Source organism: Protopterus annectens, chromosome 10.part0, assembly GCF_019279795.1.
Source record: "Protopterus annectens isolate FY-2018-M chromosome 10.part0, PAN1.0, whole genome shotgun sequence".
NCBI lineage: Eukaryota > Metazoa > Chordata > Ceratodontiformes > Protopteridae > Protopterus > Protopterus annectens.
This window is the reverse complement of record NC_056744.1, coordinates 1,683,522,725-1,683,541,807: the sequence shown is the minus strand read 5'-3', so window position 1 is coordinate 1,683,541,807 and position 19,083 is coordinate 1,683,522,725. Positions and strand designations below refer to the sequence as shown.

General features: G+C 39.6%; 1 protein-coding gene across 1 annotated transcript in view; it reads left to right on the top strand.

Annotated features, from left to right (window-relative positions):
- RPRD1A (regulation of nuclear pre-mRNA domain containing 1A) overlaps nt 1-19,083 on the top strand; it is a 641,587-nt gene that overhangs the window by 550,156 nt on the left and 72,348 nt on the right. The window lies entirely within an intron of this gene.

Here is a 19,083-nt window from a genome sequence, read left to right as displayed (position 1 = left end):
GTCTGTTGGAAATATTCACCTTGGAAACTGATATAATTGTGATCTAAAACAATTTCCAAAAGTTCCAAAATTAATGGAATCTGGTCCTTCTCTAGGGAAGAGTGTTTGTAAATACTATCACTAAAGTATTCATAACCCAGATCACGGGGAATACAGGCAAATAAATTCTTCACATCAATAGTGAGGAAACTGCAGTCCTCACTCCACAGATCTGGGGTTAATTTACTGAGAAAATCCCATAAATCCCTTATAAGATGTACCGTTTTCATCAAAATTTCTTTGGTGTGATAATCAACGAAAACCGCTAGTGGATGTGTTTTAGAATTTCTAGCAGAAACAATGGGTCGAAAAGTGGGACTACTACCCAAGGTTCATAAATCCATTTCAGCTCCCACTTTTCGACCCATTGTTTCTGCTAGAAATTCTAAAACACATCCACTAGTGGTTTTCGTGTAAGATGTGAAGAATTTATCTGGTCATGTTGGAGTGGGAGAGTAGATATGTTTTTGGTAGTCCATTTCAAGGGAACATTAAAATTTATCTCAGGTTCCTTGACGATATTTTTATTTTATGGAAAGGAACCCAGAAATGCTTACCTTGTTTATGGAGTACTTGAACAATAGTACCAGTTTTCTCTCGTTTAAACATATATGGCATCCTGATACTATTAATTACTTGGACATTACTATTGTCAAAACTCATAAGAATTTTAAATCCAAGATTTACCGTAAGGGTAATTGGTGCAATAATTATTTGCACTTTGACAGTCATCATCCTATATTCCAAAAGAAAAGCCTTGTGAAAGGGACAGGCAGTTAGGATAGCCAGGATGACTTCAGATTTCAATGATTTGAAGAATTAATTTCTTTTTCTGGGTAGCAAGTTTATTGCAAGGAATTATCTTTTAGATATGGTTTGTGACATATTGGCCGAGGTTTATGGTGAATGGGGCAAAAGATATAAGCCCCTGTTAGGTCAGCCCTTTGTCGCTTCAGGGTCTCAGTGTAGAGGTGGGAAAGATTTCAGGGGGTCCTGTGTTATAGAGTTCACCACATTTTCAGATACTTTTACCAATATTATTAGTTCCAATTGGTGCATGTTAAAAAGTAATAAAGATCTTTTTGAGGCAGTAGGACCCAAACCTACATTTACCTTCAGGACAGGAAGGAATTTTAAAAAAGTTTTTGAACGGATATACACCAATGCAAGATATTTCAATAAGAATACTTTTCCTTGTGGCAGTTGTAGTCAATGTTCTTACATCGTCAGTGATGCACACATCAGATTAAAGAATGGGCTCAATAGTTTTGTGAGATTCTGCAAGGGCAATTGCAGAACCAGGATGTTGGTTTATTTGGCGATATGTGGTGGTTGCCCTGCATTTTATGTAGGAAAAACCAAAACGGCACTTAGAGATAGAATATTTGAACACACATATGATATTAGGACAGCCAAGGAAAGTAGTGCACTTTTTAAACATTCTGAGACTTGTGCTTCTTTTTCTGGTTACAAATTCGGCATCATTGAAGTTGTTAGAGATAATGTTAGAGGGGGAGATTGTACAAATATTTTATTAAATAAAGAACTCAAATGGCAACTTAGGCTGAGGGCACATATTGCTCCTGGTCTCAATGAATATATTAGTATTAAACCAGTTTTGCTAGCCAAAGCAGCTAGGGTTTAACATGAATTTTATTGTAGAAATAATTGGTTTTATATTCATGTTCATGTTTTTGGTTAAAAGTATTTAATATTAGTATATATATATATATATATATATATATATATGTATATCTTTTATGTGTGTGTTTCTTTAAAAGTTTAATTGAGTGTTTCATGAGGCATATATAAGTTTTTTGTAGCACCTGTGTTTTTTGTATCTGATGAAGTCTTGTCCAGACGAAAGCGCTTTTACATAGTATATAAAGGTCATTCTGTCTTCATTCGTGGTTGGATCTTTTTTTATTTATTCGTTGTGTTTTGTGCTTTTTTCTGAAAACAAAGAATTAGCTTGTCAAGAATGATGAAAGAGGGGAGTTGCATGAATGGCTACTGCCTGGCTACTACTAATGCTGGTCTCACCATAGCTTCACTCTGTTGGGATACAATACTCCTTTGCTTCTTCTCTCACCGGAAGCAAAATGTTAGCACCAATCCCAAGAAGAGAAGCAGGCCACAGCCTGTTTAGTGAGCCACAGTCTTGTCCTAGATGATGCAAGGGTCTTTGGGCTTGTAGCCTTTTTCTGGTAGATGCCTCGAATAGCAACCAGACCAATCAGGTACGTTAAGCACCGACACTCACTCTCCAACCAGAAACAGTCAGGAATCAATGCACTCTGCGCCTACTCTCACCAGGATCAGAATATAAGTACAGATTCCAAGCTGTCACTTATAAAGCTGTTATTAGGCTTTTTGGTGATCAGCAGTCTCCTGGAAATAATGTCACTGTACTCCTTCTCTCACCAGGAGAAAACAGAAGCACTAATCCCAAGATTACTATTGAGAGGCAGAATGTGAGCTCTCCAATAACTGGTGGTAGCAGTTAGATATGAAAGTGGGTAACTTAGGTTTTAGCTGTCTAAAAAGTTAAGCTGTAGTGGAGAGCCACTATTTTTAAAAGGGCAAGATAGGTTGAAAGGGGGTGGGCACTTTTGTAATCTGGTACTATGGAATACAGCTGGATGGCCAATAAATTTAAATAGTTCAAGGGGAGTAATTTCACAAAATGATAATTTTGTTCTTACTCAGACCAGCCAGTAAAAGCAGAGAGGAAACGAGATATATGGTCAAATTAACATAAGGGACAGGCAACTAGAAAGACAGTGGTGTTTAAGAACACAACAATAATAGGGTGGGAAAAATTCTGTCAAAATTCTGTTTGACTCACAAGAGACAGAGTTGTGTTCTCTTTTCAAGTTTTAATATGCAGTTAAAAGCAGAATGCAAGTAAAACACAGTGTAAAGAAAACAAATCACAATATGCAAAATAGAAAAAGGCAATAAAGTAATACAAAATACAAGAAATAAAAAGCAAACTAACCTTTCCCTGATAGCAGGCTGTGGAAGAGTCTGGGTGAGCCTTCCCAGTAAAGCTGGATACCTGGATATTTCCCTAATCTTATCAGATTCTGTTCAAGACACTCAGGCATTTGGACTTCCAGGATGGCTGCACACTGAGTAGCAGCTTCATTTCAGCTCTCCGACTGTGAAAACAGAAACGCAGAAAAGAAAGCCAGTGAATTTGTATTTTGGGTAAATTTCAGTAACTGGTTATTAGGTGCACTGCCTGGATGCCTGCAAAAAAGAAGTTCAGAGAACCTGAAAGGAAATCAGTCACAAAAGGTGAGGAGAAAGCACTCACTGGGAAGAATTCTGCAGCTGTTCAGCAAAAACAGTGCAAGATCCACCTTTGGTGCAAGACATGACTTCCAGTAACCTAGAGGAAAAGTTAAGTGAAATCTACACACAGCGGATTAAAATAAATGTAACACTGAAGGGGCATAGCAACTCAAATAGCAAAAGGCTGGAAAAATGGAAGTTGCTTTAAACAGATATTCAGATGAGGTGATAAAACTGCAAAAATCAGAGGTTGAAATGAAGAAAAAAACTTGCTGAGTAAGGGACTATTCAAGAAGAGATGTTTCAAAAAATAATATAATTAAGAAGATAGAGCACTTTGGGAAAACCTGAGATTTTCTGCTGTACCAGAGAAGCTGGAAGGAACAGACTGTATTAAATTTATGAAAGCACAAGTAAGCAACTAGACTGGTATTCAACAGTAGTTGTTGTTAATTGAAAGGGCAGCACATTGTGTGCATGCTCCAAATCTGGCCATGAGAAAGCAGCCTAGACCTTTAATAGTAAAGATACAATCCTACCAACAGAAAAAGTTGATTCTGACAAAGGTGTGGCAGAAGGACAAAGTACTAAAAGTGAAAGACAGTAGAGTGTTTGTGGAAAATGGTTACTCACTGTACAACAAGCAGAAGAGGAGTACATTTATTCCACTAATCAGGGAATGTCAAGAAGTAGGTATGAGATTCAAGCTGTACACAAGTTTGTCCAACAAAAACTGAGATGTCAAACAGAAGGAGAGTCTGTTTCTTGCTCTTTTAGTAATAAAGCCCATACAGAGACTGTGCCAGTGAAACCTTTTACAATGTTTCAAAGGAAAATGCTTGAGAGAAATTAAAAAGCACAAGAGTTGACTAGAAGAAAGTGAATTGGTAAAGAAAGGACTTCAGGATGGTTATTCAGTGGAATATCTGGGACAAAGGAAAAGGGGAGTACTTATATTAATTGCAAGAGGAGCTCCGATATTAATAGAAGAGGGGAAAAAGACATTTCTTTGGAAAATATAGCTAGTGAGTGGGAAAAATTGTTGATTTTAAAAATAGGATGGAATAAAAGAATGAGTGATATGATTAATAAGTAACAAGAATTATTTAGAGGGACTGACAAAGGTTAAAATATTGCAGAACATGGTGAATCTCACAAGACAAGAAGAGGAGCAATTACAGAATGCTAAACAGAAAATAAAGCATTACCTTAATAATATGCATGAGTTTAGAAAGATTGCTGTTAAGCAACTGTTTTTTGATAATAACTCTAGAGCACAAAAACTTTTAGCACAATGACTTAGGCAACAAAAAGTTGTTGCCAAGCTTAGGGAGCCTGTTAACAAGGAAGATAAGAGATCCTGTAAACGTACTGGAAGTATTTAGGAAATTTTATGAAAAATTACTGCCTTTTAATTTATGATACATGCTTGGTTGGTGGATGAAAGCACTCATAAATTAAAGCTGAGTTATTCCAGTGACTAAGCCTGTTTTGAGTTTGTTTCTTCAGTACCCTCATAGAAGAGGAATTGACATCTGAAGTTTTGGACGGTTTGTTACTGCTGCTTAATTTTGTAATGTTTAAATGTTTTTATTTTCATTTTTCACTAATAACAAGGAAGTGAAGTCAGTGCTCTACCTTAACACTGGCGACAGCTATCTCCTTGCATCACTGTTGTTGTTTTCGTACTTGTTTGTCCTGTGAGTCACTTTTTGTGATACACAAGGTTCCCGGATGTGAGATGGATTTACCAGAGCCTTTGATCATTGTCATTTAACTGATGGTGCATCAAACTTTGCATGGGAAGCATTTCCAAGGGATTCAAAGTACAAGGCGTTTGGAACTATCATCTCAAAAATATGTATATAAATACCAAAGAAATGATGGCCTTAATAAATGCATTAAGGACTTTGATCTATTTTTGGGCTCCATGAACTCTGTTGGTAATAACAGACACCGTCACTGTGATGTGGTTCAAAAATAAATGGGAACTAGGGCTTAATCCCCATGAAGACTTGCCATAATAGCTTGGAAAATTGCTGCTCAGCACAATCAGTGTTGTCAGGCTACCTACATTCTATCAGAGCAGAACACAGTAGCAAACATGTTGAGTTAATTGAGGATGGAATGCACAAATTGAAGTTGCACACCAGGGTCTTCCAAGATTATCCAAGTGTTTGGAACTCCCCAGGTAGATCTGTTTGGCTTCACTCACAGACATTTAAAGAGATTCTGTAAAAGGATGCCTTGCAGAAGGGCCTGGAAGCCTACTGCCATTTTCTTCCCATGAGCAGGAGTGTTCCCCCACAACTTTCTTCACCTTTATTCTGATATCCAGAGTTCTTTTAAAGATTCAAAAGGACTCTCCAAATATCATTTTGGTAACTCCCTTTTGGCCTATACAACATTGGTTTTCCCTTCTCATGAAGATGGCCAAGAACAATTACCACAGTCTTCCCCACAGAATGGATTTACTCACAACAGGACAAGGGATTATTGATCTATCCCAATCTGTAAAAGTTTCATTTGACTGCTTGGATGATAGAATTTTGATCTTAATAATACACCTTTATTCTGCGGTATTAAAAGAGGCTAGAAAACTTGCCAGTAAGAAATCTTGTACAGCCAAATGGAAGAGATTTTCTAGTTGGTTCCAGATAAAGAACCACATCTGATTCTCCTCTGTCTGCTTGACATGCTCAAATCAGGCCTTTTTTACCCTTTTATTAAAATTCCTCTTTTGGTCATTTCTGCCTGTCTGCCTGTAGATAGTGTCATAGTTTCATAGTATAGTACTAGGCTATCTGCCCTGGGGCATTTGTAAGCCTAGCCATAGTGATGTGGCTTTTGCCACCCCATGAAATGGTACAAAAAATGTACAGAATAAATTTAGAATACTGTGCCTCTGTCTAGTAGTGACACAATGAAGGTCCCCTTATATAATAGAATTAGTTTACTGTGCCCCTGTCTAGCAGTGACACAGATGTGACCCCTGGGGTAAACTTACGATCTCCCATCCACTCATCAAGATTTCTCTTGAAGAGAGTCAGTGAGGGGCTCTGCCTAATACGAACTGGGATCTTGTTCCAAAGCATGGGAAGCCTCTGGGTTATGAATCTATCCCTCCAGCATGTCCTATTCATACTTGTGCCGAGGTTTAAGTCTTTAGCTCTTGTGGTCCTGATGGATTTGGATTTTTGAGGTGGAGCATGTCCATCAGATCCTGATTGGACATGGCCTTGTACGTCAGGCAGAGATCACCTCTGAGCAGGCGGTATGCTACTGAATAGAGCTGAAGTTTCTTTAGTCTGGCAGAATAAGACATATGTTGGAGACCCTTGATCCTCTTGGTGAGGTACTTTTGTGGTCTCTCCAGCTGTTGCAAATGCCGGGTGAGTTACATACCAAATGGGGCATTGTACTCAATCATGGGTCTGATGAGGGAGGAGTATAGGGGTACAATGACATCCTTGCATCTGGATATGAATCCCTTCATGATGAGGTGTGCAAGGTAGAATGTTTTTCTAACCACTTTGGCGACTTGGGTGTCAAATGAGAGGTCGCTGTTGACTTGGGTCCCTAGGTCTCTGATTACTTTTTCCGTACTCAGTGGGTTGCTGTCTATGTGATAATTTGTGGGTACTTTGTTTTTCCCAAAGGGGATGACTGTACATTTTTTGGCATTTAGTTTAAGGCCATGACTCCGGCACCAGTTGTCCATTTCTGTGAGGCCTTTTTGTAGGATGTATGTGTCCGTTGGTGTATCGACTATGGCACCTAGTTTGCAGTCATCTGCGAACTTGGTCAGCCACAACCCTCCCATGTATGCTTTAACATCTGAGAAATAAATGCCGAACAAGAGGGGTCCCAGGACAGATCCCTGTGGGACACCACTTGTGACTGGCTTTGAGTCTGACATTGCTCCAGCGATTTTAACTTTATGGGTTCTGTCCTTTAGCCAGATTGCAACCCATCTAGTGACATAAGGGTTTACGTTTAAGCTGTTGAGCTTATCTATGATGCCTGAGTGGGGTATTGTGTCGAAGGCCTTAGCCAAGTCCAGGTAGGCTGTATGGACTGCATTGCCCTCATCAATGGCTCTAGTGACTGTTTCGAGAAAGTCAACCAGGTTCAAAAGGCAGGATCTGCCCTTTACAAAGCCGAACTGGGTGGGGTCAAGTGTCTGTAGGTCCCCATTGTCTCTGTTTATGAGTTCCATAATGATTCTTTTCATAGCTTTGCAGACCAGGCTGGTTAAGCTTATGGGGCAGTAGTTCCCAGGGTCTGTAGAGGTACCCCCTTTGTGGAGTGGGACAACTGTTGCTGTACGCCAGTGTTCAGGTACATATCCTGAAGTAAATCTAAGGTTAAATAGCATTTTTATGTGTGGGTTTAGCTCCTCTTAGAGTTCACGTAACACGCAACCCGGGATACCGTCAGGTCCCATTGATGCTGTGTTTTTAGCTTTGTTTAGGGCGGTTCTCACTTGGACATCTGAGATGACAGGGAGATTACATTCAGCTGGGATAAGTATTTCTTCTTTTGGGGGTGAGGGAGGGGAGAAATTTGCACTGAACCTGTCAGCCAGAATGTTGGCAATATCTGTGGGTTCAGTGTATTTTTTGTTGTGAACTAACTCTGAGCATATCTGAGGGTTTCCGCCCAGGTTTCTAACATAGCTGAAGAAGGCTTTGTGGTTATCTTTAGTGTCCTTACCGATTTTTCTCTCAAAGTTGGCCTTGGATGTTTTTATGAGAGAACGTAGTTTTCTGCTAATGTTGATCAGAGATGTCTTCCCTTCATGGGATTTTGCTCTGACGTGCAGTAGCTTCCTTCTTTAGTTATACAATTTGTTAATGGCTGAGGTCCACCAGACAGGATGCTTGCCTTTGGTGGAGAGGGACTTGGATTTATTTGGGATTGCATGATCCATGCATTCTTGGAGATGTCCATAGAAAGCATTTGTGAAGGATTCGGCATTGTGGGTTGTGGTATCCACTGGCACAGTTGTCTTAAAGGATACCATCGCAGTCTTAAGAAGAGTGAAGTCTGCTTTTGAGAAGTTTTTCACTGTGGTCTTTTGTGCTGGGGGTGGAGGTGGGATATGTATATCCAGGGTGATTAGTTTGTGGTCATATCTCACTAGTGAGGGGTATACTTCCGGTGTGGAGCATTTTGTCCCCATGTTTGTGATGATCAGGTCTAGTATATTATCTCCCCTAGTGGGAGAGGTGACTAGTTGTTCCAGTGCATTTGAATTTATGAATTCCAGGAACCTTTGGGCTAGGGTATTAGGGCTAGAATAATGTACCCAATCTATGTTTGGGTAGTTGAAGTCTCCCAGTATGATGGTATTTTGTGATACATTCATATCCTCCAATGTCTTCAGGAAGGCTGAGTGGGGTTCCTGAGATTGGGAGGGTGGTCTGTAACATGCTACCAGTTGTATAGCAGTTTTGCCTATGGTTAGTTGCACCTGTATGGTCTCTGATGCTTCATGTGTTGCTACTAACCTGGAGGTGTGGGTGTCCTTGATGAATATGGACACTCCCCTCCTTTGTGGTTCGGCCCGGGTTTTGGGGCGAAAAGCATGATCTGAGGTATAGCCTGGTAGCACTGGGGTGCTCTCAGGAGCCTTGAACCAGGTTTCAGTTACTGCACAGACGTCGATGTTCTCCATGCTGAGGAGTGCATCGAGTGCCTGCATCTTGAGATTTAGACTTCTGGCGTTGTGCAGCATTACCCTTACTTTTTTTCCATTATTGTTTTCTAAGGAGGTGGGTTTGTCTTTTGAGCCTTGCCTAAAAAAGGCACTATGGGGGTGGCAAGAGACTTGGCCAATATCCGGAAGCCCAGTGGTGACAGGTGTAAGCCATCCCTTGTGAAGCAGCGTGGCTTGTCCAACATGTCATCCCAGGCAGACAGACATTGGATCCCCTTAGAATGACACCAGTACTTGAGCCAATTATTAAAGCTGATCATCTTGTCTTTGTATTGTGGTATCATTCTTGGTGAGGGCAAGATGCTGCTCAGGGTCAGGGTCATACCAGCCTGGGCTACATGGTCAGAGAGCTCCTCTATGTCTCTTTTCATGTAGTCCAGGGAGGTATGTCCCAGGTCATTCACGCCAGCATGGACAATGACGGAGTCATATTTGTACTTGCTTTGGAGTGACTTGAGTGCATGTGTTATGTGGTGGATCCTAGCTCCCGATAGACAGCTCACAGTCACCCTCTCCTTGTTCAGCCTGGTCAGCGGGACATCAGTGTGTCTGATTATAGAGTCACCTATTACTAGTGTATCGGGCATGGTGTTTGGCCTTAAGGGCTGTGATTGGTTGACACACTGATTTATTGAAGTATGTGTTGCATGTGTTTTGTTTTGAGGTGGTGGATTTTTGGATGTCTGCTTTGGGAGCCTCTGTTGTTTTGGTAAGTTTTTCATTAGAGCCTCCGAGTATGTCTTTGTGTTTTTATGTGTTTGGTTTGCAGTTGTGGTAGGTCTATGTGGGACTGGGATTGTTGTGTGTGTGGTTACCATCTCCTCCTGTCCGGTCATGCCAGCCCTGAGTTGAGAGAGTTCAGCCTCCAGTTTGGCTATATAGTTGCATCTCTCACTTGTATTTGTGTTTGTTGGGAGGAGGAGAGGGTTGTCTGTGTACATGAGACAATTGTAGCATTGTCTCAAGATACCCAAATTGACCAGCTGAACTGGAGAGGATGCCAGTAATCTACCACTCGACATGCTAGAACAGTATAAGGGAGTGCTGTACCTTTAAGGGAAGTGGATTTTCACAGGGGTGGTAGGTAGATGTAGTGCTTTACTTAGTACGAGAGTGCTTACTTAGTAGAGCAGTATTGAGAACAAGTGCTAGGCTTATAATATAGTGAGCAGTCTGATTATACTAAGAGTAGAGCTTCCTTAAGGGAAAATTTGAAGAGCAGACTTGGCTGAGCCAGAAGAAGTTTAACCTTGTTTAACCAGTGCTGCGCTGTGTGCACAACTGAGCAAAAACACCCAGAGGCGGATTTTAAACAGGGAACTACAAAAGAGCTAGAAATGGTCCAAAACAACCAATTACTACAGCTCTTGTGCTGAGGTCACTTCCTACAGGGACAGGTAGGCTGCTAAAGGCTCCCCACTCCCACTGGTGAGCAAAGAAACTTCCTTCTATCCAAGTAAGGTAATGGACAACACAGGAACTACACCACAGCCCAGAATACAGCAATGCCTGTAAACTGGTCTAAACTAGTCGAGGAGAGGCGGGAAAACAAGGATTATTTTTTTGTTTTTTTTGATAGAAACACATAGAAAATGCAGAAACAGTGATAAATCAGTTACACAGGCTAGCACACTTTAGTGGGCAGCCTCAACAGTTAAATTAAACAAACAAACAAACAAACTTTTGATCAAATTCGACTAAAAAGTAACTTTAAGTGCAGATTTTAAAATAATGCAGTAAACAGTTAAAAAACAGTTCAAGCTAGTTCAGGGTAAGCTACAGAAGCTATTCCAAGTGAAAAAAAGCAAAGATACTTAAATCCAGAAAGTAGTCGCTTTTCTGAGTTCTCTGTAACTAGGACCTCTCTGCAGGACCAAGAGGAGCTTGTCTGAGCAGTATGATCCCCCTTTATTCCATATTCCAGGTAAAAAAATTAGAAAAGGGTGTTACATATCCATCCACCTCAAAAATGAGTGACTTCTGCCTGAGATCTTAACTTTGTCTTAGAAAAATTTACTTTACTACCCTCTGAACCCACTCATCAAGCTGATTTGAAATGCTTGACATGGAAGACTGTTTTATTCACTATGACTTCAGCTAGGTGAGTATCTGATTTGCAGGCTTTGATTCTGAGTCAAACCTCCCTCATATTTCACAAATCCTTCCTTTATGCATTAACTTGTCACAGAATTTACTTTGAATCAATACGTTTATCTCACTGTGTTCTTTATAGAACCTAAAAACAGGGTAGAGAGAATCCTTATATACTCTAGATGTCGACAGACAACTCACTGGATTGACTGAACAACAGGCTTTAGAGGTTTCGAACAGCTCTTTTGATGGAACAAAAAAGGACAATCAATATCAACACTGATGATTTCTAAATGGTTATCCCATTCCAGCCATTTTTGTTATTCAAAAAAACTATACCACCAAGACAATGAACAGTCCAACTTTTTATTGCTTAGTGCCTCGGCTATACAGCTAAGGTTAGGGTTATGAATTTTAGGTGGCCCAATGCCCAAAATAATGTGAGGAATGGAGACATGAGGGGTAGAATGAATTCTTGGCTTGATGACAATTTTTGTAATACTTCTGCTGAATGTGTACTTAATAAGGAAGAGAATTTGAGTAATATTTTCTTTGTAACTACCTATAATGTTATTAGTGATAAAATTGTTAATACATGGACATCAATTCGTGGTTAGGGGTCATTTTAATTGTAATACATGTGGGGTTATATATGCTCTTAGATGTAGCTGTAATAAATATTACATTGGTGAGACGAGCAGAAGTTTTAAAGTTCGCTTTCAAGAACACCTAAGAGACATAAAAAATGCTAGAATTGATAGCCCCCTTGGTAGTCATTTTTCTGAATTTCATAATTGTAACCCTAATCACATTATTGGTTGTGTCTTAGAAAAGGTTGAGGTATCTTTGGGGGAATTAGTGAATTTGGATGTTAAGCTATGTAAAAAGGAAACACTATATATTTTAAAGTTTAACACTTTGGAACCCTTAGGGTTAAATAAGGAATGTGACTGGAAGTATGTAATTTAATTTGATTTAACTTAATTGATTAATTGCAGTGGGTGTGACTTGTAAATTTTAGGTGTATATAATTTTGATGCTTTTTATGTTATTTTACTCTGTGAAGGCTGTATAGCCGAGGCGCTAAGTAATAAAAGGTTGGGCTGTTTGTTGTCTTGGTGGTATAGTTTTTTTGTTTTGTTTTTCTAAGTAGTATACATTTTTGTTATTCACACTGTGGTAAGTCCCTTCCTCAGAAGATTGAAGCTCGCTTTATTAGAGCTCTGGCTACTTCTAAGGCATGTACTTGGTCTTCTATTTACACCTTCAACAAACATTGCAAGATTGACTCATTTTCCAGGGCCAAAGTAAAATTTGCTACATCAATTCTCCAAGGACACCTAGACTCTGAACCTCAGTCCTCCTCCCTTACTGTCTAGGCTTAGGCAATTGTCCTATATAGCTATATTATACTGCAACAGTGATCTAATGAGGAATATATAAAGTTGTGCAAGTAAACTTACTATAACAGTAAGTGTTTGAATAGATCACTGCTACAGTGATGCAGCCCCCATCCCTGTAATCAATTTAGTGTTTATTCCTGTCTGGATATAATTCTTTGTAAGGGTTATAATCCCTTTACCCCATTTCTCATTCTTCATACACGTAATTATCTAACCTTTCGAGCCTAGTCAGGTCGCTTTCATATGATAGACTCCATTGCAGAAAGAGGCAAGAAAGCACAGAATTTTGTTCTTATATCTGCTTTTATACCAGCATGCCCCTCGAACTTCCTCTGATGTATGGAATGCATGGAAGGTACCTAAAAGTTTTTATATACTGGATGGACATTAGATCCTTGGCAGAATACGTCTCAGATAGTTATATGCTACTGCATAAGTAATCTGTGCTGTTGTGCTAAGTTTACTTACAGACCTGTACATTTTTTTTGTTGGTCACCACCCACAATTTTACATCCTGAAGCTCTGTTTTTCTGAGGTCAGTAAAGTGCTGTAACTAGCTAAAGTGAAACTTTTTCCAAACCAGGGATCTAGTTATTGAAGAAATCCTTACATGATGTGTATTATATAACTACAATATTATGTAAACAAGCTGGTGAGTACTGGTATTTTTGCCTAGTGAAATTTTACTTTTATCTATTTTACTGCAAAATTAAGCACATTGTCAAACATAAAGTCAACTATTTGCTTTAGCTTTTTGAGGTGACAACTTTCAGTCACTGATACATGAGCAGATCTGAAAACTTTCATACCTTTCAGAAGTGTGGGTGATGGAGGGTCTGGAAGCTCTTTTAAGAAATCCAGCTTTGAACATCACCTTTTTGTTTTGAAGAAGCTGAACAAATTAAGGCATTTACTAACTTAAAGAAAGCAAGGATAAAAGGGAATCATTTAAAAGAAGCACAGACTCTGCTGTCGTAGACTAAAAAGTCAGTGAGTTACATATCTCCCTCTCATTGCAAGTAAATGGAGGCTTAAAATTTTCATTTATGATGTTTAAGCCTTATCATATTATAGTGTCCCAAACTTCATTCTGGAAGGAGAACAAGAGTCTGAAAAACAAAAATCACATTATTTTGGTGTATTAAAAACACAGTGATTATGATGCGTTAGTAGTACAGAGAACATTGAGAACAATATATATTGTTTTAGTTTTATGGATGATGACATAATTGGCAGTCACCTTTCATTGGCTTTGAGAATTCAAATAGCTAAAATATTTCATTCCACATAAAAACTTTTCTTAGACATTCAAGTGCAAAAAAAAATTACTTTTATATACATAGTTCATAGGTTCATAGTTCAGTACTAAGATAACTGCCCTTGTGAGCCATTTTAAGCCTAGCCAATTATCCCTTATGACACTCAAACCCTGTACCTTGTGTTTGTAAGGCAAACACCTTAGCCATTAAGCCATCCTCCCAACAAATAATCAGCACTTGCAAGCCTTGAACCCAGGACCCCACACAACATAGCCACAAGTTACCAGTAAGCCAGCCCATCATTTTTGAGCATGGAAGAATATTATACCAGTTTCCAGTAAAACTGTAACCCCACTTTGGTCAGTTGATGGCTGTATTGACCTTCTGTATTTCAAATTGTGGTTTCAGTTCAAATGTTTCTTGTTATTCAGAACAGGTCTTTTGCATATATTTTGCATTATTCTGATGTCTTTTTTTCCATGGGAAAGCTAAAAGTTTAAAACTAAAACATTTTCCCCTCCCCATCCTTGAGAGCATGGACACTCCAAAATTAGACACTTCAGAAAATGTGACTGCTAGTTGATCACCTCCACAGCCTCTCTGCTTCTATCCAGTGTCTGTACACCACAACTACATAGTGGGTCTGGTTTGTTCCCCTCCCCATACTTGAGAGCACAGACACTCCAAAAATTAGAAACTTCAGAAAACTTGACTGCTAGTTGATCACCTCCACAGCCTCTCTGCTTCTATCCAGGTGGTTACAGCTGCTATTTTCAGCTACACACCACGGAATTTTGTCTTGTAATCCTTTCAGTAGCACTAGCTATTGATTTAAGCAAACGAGTATTTGTAGTGCCATTGGTTGAGCTCTGCATCGGTATTGGCAGCTGCACTGTACCCCCCCCATGACTTCCAAGTTATTCTTACCTTTTTTCTCTTCTCCCCTACCATAGTGTTTAAATTAGGCTGCATTTAAACTTATTTTAATTCTCACCTCCCCATTTTGTTTGTTACAGTCCTTCCTTGTTAAATGACTATCTAGTATTTCTCCTAATTTCTGCCTGTTCCTTTTGACTGTAGGACTCGCTCATATTTTACTTACCTATCCTCCTGTTCCCAGGTGTCTTATTTCTTTTGTAGATTTTTTATTGCTTTGCCTGGATACTCTGCCCTTCCTCTGTCCTGCCTTCCATCTATGTTCTTTACCCTTTAATAACAGCCAGTTTACCTACTTTCTCTGCTTCCCACCACTGGCTATTCTTTCCCTAGCCTGCTCTCCTTCTCTAACCTATCCTGCTGTGCTGCTATACCTTCCTATACCTCAGGCTTTCTCCCTCTGCCTTAAATCCATACACTTCTGCCCCTCTGTATCCTGTGTCACCTCAATAGCTCACTGATTGTTTTTCTTAGGGAATCTTGTAGTCACTTCTTGTAGTCACTCACTGTGGGCGTAGACCCGCTCCATTCGCCTTCACTATGCTCAGGCTCACTTCTCTCACCTCCCACCCCCCATATCATTTCTTTTATACCTAACCACTTGTCATCTCCTCTCCTTCCAGTTCCTTCCCAACACTGCACCTCACTTCTTGCCTCTATCAGAAAATCCCTCCCACCTCCCCCTCTCCTATTACAACTCCAGACACAGCTACAAATATCACCCTTATATACATCCCACCTTTTCTTAAACTAATTAACATGTACTGCACACATCCAACCCAACTACTAAAAGCATCCATCTACACACTTCAACCTACTCCTTCTTTCCAATCTGTCCTCCTATCACACTCAACTTGATAACCATACCCCATCCCATGCAAACAGAATCCACAGCTAATCTCATTAAACTAAAAAACTTCCTTATATCACCATCGGACCTTACCACACCCCAACCTTTCCCTTACTCATGCAACAAACCAACCATAAAAACTAACCCTCTCTCTCCATAAAAACAAACTAAAATAATTCACAAATTTACCAAACTCTGTCTACACCTACTCCAAAAACTCACTTGCAGTGGAGATGTCCACCCCAATCCAGGACCCAAAACACTAGTCAACCCTAACTCAAATCAGCTAAATCCCCTATACCACAGACCATCCTCATCTCTCTGCTTCCTAAACATTAATGCTAGAAGCATACTTAAGAAAATCCAGGACCTACATGCCCTATGGGCACTAATCGAACCAGATATTGTGTTAACTGAAACATGGCTCAAACCAAAACATCATGACAATGAGATTACCACCCCTGGCTACAATATTATCCACAAAGATAGAGTAGAAAAAAAGGGAGGTGGTGTTGCAATAATATTCCAAAACCACCTCACCATAGAACAACTAGATTACAACACCCAAGATGCCGAAGATGTGGAACTAATCCTTGCCAGATTAAAAATAAACTCCAGTAAACACAGTTATTGCAAGTGGCTATATCCCACAAGGCAATAATATCACTCTAATGGAAAACCTGCTTAACTGGATGTCCAGCTCCGTTCCACATGAAACCATACTATTAGGAGATTTTAATACTGACTGGCTCAACTGCTCCAGCCATAATCCCACTGACTTTATAAACCTCCACAGGTTTACCCAAACTATAACCACTCCCACTAGAACTGAAAAAACATCCAATCACCAGTCCATCTTAGACTGGATCCTGGTATCTGACCCCAATCTTACACAACAATCTGGCTGTCTTCCAGATACCTTAAGTGACCATCATCCTACCTACCTAATTAGGAACAAATCCCAAACCATCAGCCTAGCTATCCTCAGAGTAGTTCGTAACAAAAAGACCTTCATACCTACTGACTTCATCAATGCACTAAAAAACTGCAACTGGACTCCCCTAAAGCAGTTATCTCTGGACAAAGCAGTTAAATACTTCAACACAACCTTCCTAAAAATCCTGGAACAGTATGCACCCCCCCCAAATCATTAGAATAAAAACTAATTATGCCCCATGGCTAACAAATCCAACTAAAACTATAATGAAAGAAAGGAACAACACCTGGTCTCAATATCAAAAAATACAAAACCACTACCTTAAGACAAAATTACCTAGAGCTCCGGAACAAAGCCAAAAAACATATCAAACTAGACAAATCTAACTACTATCAAAACCTACAAGAAAAATATGCTCATAACCCCCAAAAATTGTGGAACGCAATAAATTGTATACTGCACCCAGGAAAGTCCACTACACCAACCCCCGTGCTACCAAATGATCATGAAAACATACCCACACAATTTAATAAATTCTTCACCGAAACAGTCCAGACTCTTGCCAATGCGCAAAATAATAGTACTACCCACCCCACACCAATAACAACCACAACCCACCCCAATACACAAAACAATACCCCCAGTTTTCAACTTCACCCCGTGTCCACCAAGGCAATTTCTAAACTCCTTAAGAAACTTATACCACTCTAGCAGCTGATAAGCTACCAGCAGACTTCCTTCAAATATCAGCTGAAGCTATAGCCTATCCATTCTCCATTCTCATTAACAGATCTCTGTCAGAATGCAAAATACCAGCCTTTTGGAAAACCTCCCATATTATCCCACTGCACAAAGGAGGTAACTCCTTAGAACTTACCAACTATCGTTCTATAGCTATCTTATCACCATTATCCAAAATATTAGAAAGAGTAGTTCATACCCAACTTATGCAATGCCTCCAGAATAACAACCTACTCTCCATATTCCAGCATGACTTTAGACCTTCCCACAGCACCACAACAGCATTATTACCATTTACCAACATAGTTAACCACCACAGAAACAAGGGTCTATTCACTTCTTCCATATTCTTAGACTTATCAAAAGCCTTTGACATGGTAAACCACAGCATGCTTCTTGCAACTCTGTCTACCCTAAATATAAGTCCCGCCTCTGTATCATGGTTTAACAGCTATTTGTCAGATTGACAGCAAGCTGTCCTATGGCAAGACCAATTGTCCCCTGTGCTACCAGTAACTATAGGAGTCCCTCAAGGGTCTATCCTCAGCCCTCTGTTGTTTCCTCTATTTACTAACCATATATCTTTCATCCTTATCAACTGCCTCAGTAGTACAATATGCTGATGACACCACCCTTATAACTACAAACCCTAACCCAAAACACCTTCACCCTAGCCGAAACCTGGTTCACTAACATCAAGCTCCTTCTTAACCCAAAAAAAAAAAACAAACTAATTCTCTTTGGCTTGGGTAAATCTCCTCCCCTGAGCAACAACTTCATCATCAACTCCAAAGAAAACATTCAGATTAGTCCAACCACACACACTAAACTGCTAGGTGTAGAGACAGACAATAACCTGAAATTCAACATCCACATAGCACAAACCATAAAGAAAGTCAATAAAAATCTAGGCCTCCTCTACAGGGACAAACAGTTTATGACTAAACATACCAAAGTTACCATCGCTAGGACTCATCTCCTATCCACCCTCCTCTATGCCTCACCCATCTTGATTAATCTACACCAAGCTGAACTAAATAAAATGGAATCTTGCTATAATAAGATTGCCAAGTTTGCTTATGATGCTTCTTACAGGTCCCACCACTGTCTATCCCTAAAACAGCTTAACTGGCTTGAGTTGCCTCATATACTCATGCTCAATTAACTCTCTGTAGCTCACAAGCTCTACTACCTCCATGAGTTAACTCCAGCACTTCAGCATTTAATAGAGCCCCACATTCCCACTAGAACCCTACGATCTAACAGCCAGAACCTGATAACTGTCATCCAACATAAAAACAACGCTGGTAAATCACTCTTTGCCAGCACCATTGCCAAAACCTGGAACACACTACCAATCCATATAACTTCTATCACCTCCTTCAATCATTTCAAAAACTCCTTAAAACCCACTACTTCACTAACTAGCTATGTTCATGTTACACTCCAGGTTAATCCATACCAATCTAATTGTGTGTCACATGTTCAGATAAGTATAAACAGATTTGCCCTAAAAAGCTTTTAAACCCAGATACTGGTTAAAAAAACAAAACAAAACAAAATAAAACAAAAAAACTTTATTTTTTAAGTTTTTGACTGTGTACCTCAGTGTTTTTACTATGTACCTCAATGACTGTGTACTGTACTGTCTAACTAAAGCTTTTAACTTCTAACCTATTATGTATTAAAATCAATTATATGTTCTATATTTTGTTCTCTCATGTACTGCATTGTATTGTACTGTGGAGCTTTTCTCCCCGGGCTTCCGCTGAAAATGGACCTGTGTCCAGTCAGACTTTCCCGGT